The sequence below is a fragment of the Arachis duranensis genome, chromosome 3 (assembly GCF_000817695.3).
Source record: "Arachis duranensis cultivar V14167 chromosome 3, aradu.V14167.gnm2.J7QH, whole genome shotgun sequence".
NCBI lineage: Eukaryota > Viridiplantae > Streptophyta > Magnoliopsida > Fabales > Fabaceae > Arachis > Arachis duranensis.
Genome location: NC_029774.3, coordinates 53,067,979 through 53,070,641, shown reverse-complemented (window position 1 = coordinate 53,070,641; position 2,663 = coordinate 53,067,979).

The window sequence follows — 2,663 nt, the reverse complement described above, 5'->3', positions numbered from 1 at the left end:
GGACTGCTGATGCTGTTGGAATCTGACCTCCCTGTACTCGAAATGGATTTTCTGGAGCTACAAAAATCCAAATGGCGCGCTCTTAACGGCGTTGGAAAGTAGACATCCAGAGCTTTCCAGCAATATATAATAGTCGATACTTTATTCAGAAATTGATGACGTAACTTGGCATTGAACGCCAAGTACATGCTGCTGTCTGGAGTTAAACGCCAGAAACNCACGAACCAGAGTTGAACGCCCAAAACACGTTATAAATTGGCGTTCAACTCCAAGATAAGCCTCAACTCGTGTAACATTCAAGCTCAGCCCAAACATACACCAAGTGGGCCCCGGAAGTGGATTTATGCATCAATTACTTACTTCTGTTAACCTTAGTAGCTAGTTTATTATAAATAAGACTTTTTACTAGTGTATTAGACATCTCTGGACGCCTAGTCCTTAGACCAGGGGGGCTGGCCATTCGGCCATGCCTGAACCTTTCACTTATGTATTTTCAACAGTGGAGTTTCTGCACACCATAGATTAAGGGTGTGGAGCTCTGCTGTACCTCAAGTTTCAATACAATTATTATTACTTTCTATTCAATTCTCTCTTATTCTTATTCCAAGATATACGTTGCACAACACTTTGATAAATGTGATGATCCGTGACACTCATCATCATTCTCACCTATGAACGCGCGTGATTGACAACCACTTCCGTTCTACTGTAGGCCGGGCGCATATCTCTTAGATTCCCCAACAGAATCTTCGTGGTATAAGCTAGGTAGATGGCGGCATTAATGGGGATCCAGAAAGTCTAACCTTGTCTGTGGTATTCTGAGTAGGATTCCGGGAATCCGGAAAGTCTAACCTTGTCTGTGGTATTCCGAGTAGGATTCCGGGATTGAATGACTGTGACGAGCTTCAAACTCCTGAAGGCTGGGCGTGATGACAAACGCAAAAGAATCAAGGGATTCTACTCCATTGCCATGGAAAGGAGTAGGAAGAATTGGATGAATGTAATAAAAAAAGTAGAGATTCGAGAGGAGCACAGCACCTCCACACGCCTATCTGAAATTCCCACTATTGATTTGCATAAGTATTTCTATCCCTTTATTTTATTTATCTTTTAAATATCTAATCCAATTACATTTGACCCTATGAATCCACTTAACTGAGATTTACAAGATGACCATAGCTTGCTTCATACCAACAATCTCTGTGGGATCGACCCTTACTCACGTAAGGTATTACTTGGATGACCCAGTACACTTGCTGGTTAAGTTGAACGGAGTTTTGAGCTTCTCTAACAGTGCCTGGAACTCTTGTATCACAATTTCGTCCACCATATAATCTCTTTGTAGTTCAATAACTAAGATGTTTGATACATTATAACACCATACTCTTGAAATTGCTTGCACTCAATATCTATAAGAATGCAAACAGAGAATATCTCTTTAAAAAGAATGATGGAGGAGTCAAAAATTTGTTTTGAGGCAAGCAAAAGATTGAGAGAAATGGTGGTTCTAGTTGTATGATTGTGTATTGAGGTTGTATGTTTGTGAAAACTTGCATGGGAGCTCATAGGCAGGAAACAGAGTTCAAAGAAGTATTATGGAGAATCTCAAACATTTATTGATCCAAGAAGCAGCAACAAAAGAAAGCAAAAGAAACAGAAAAACAAAAGAACATGGCAAAAGGCTCTTAGCATCAATTACTAGGAAGAAAAAGAAAGAAATGAGAACTCAAAGAGTTATTATCCTAGTTAAATGCTTGTGGTAGAATTGTGTCAAAGAGAGAGGCTTGAGCAAGTAAATCCTAAGGGGTGTTTCAACACCTAATACCTTAAAACCAACTGGTTTGGGAGTATTGATTGAAAGCTTATCTAAAGAGCCGCTTTGAGACATGACACTTAGAGTTAAGGCCAAGACATAGAAACTATGAGCTGCTTCAAGGTGATTACCTATAGAGAGATTTCCATGATATCATTTGAATGAAAGTCCTAAGATCTAAGACTTCCAAAATGTAAGGACTGATAAGCACTGGGACCCTTGCATAAACACATAATTCAGAGTTCACCCCACTATCACTTAATCACTTCACTCACCAAGGTATTATAAGCTATTCCTCAACTCATTCCAATTAAAAGAAATCTTTGTACATAGTTCTTTTCTTGCTTGAGGACAAGCAAGGTTTAAGTTTGATGTTGTGATGCATTTGCATCTTTGCTATATTAGCTTGTTGGTTTAGTTAGTTTTAGCTTAGTTTCATTCATTTTCTTTGAAATAAATAAGCAATTTTGTGAACTTTTCCTCCATGCATTCATGAACCAAGAACTAAGTGAAATCTGGCATAATTGGTGCATGAAATTGCAATCACACTTTTGCAATTCCGCACAACTAACCAGCAAGTGCACTGGGTCGTCCAAGTAATACCTTACGTGAGTAAGGGTCGATCCCACGGACATTGTCGGCTTGAAGCAAGCTATGGTTATCTTGTAACTCTTAGTCAGGATATCAATAATTATCAGCGTTGATTGTAAAAAGCAAAAGAACATGAAATAAGTACTTATTTTGCAGTAATGGGGAACAGGTTGAGGTTTTGGAGATGCTCTATCTTCTGAATCTCTGCTTTCCTACTGTCTTCTTCTTCAAGCACGCAAGGCTCCTTCCATGGCAAGCT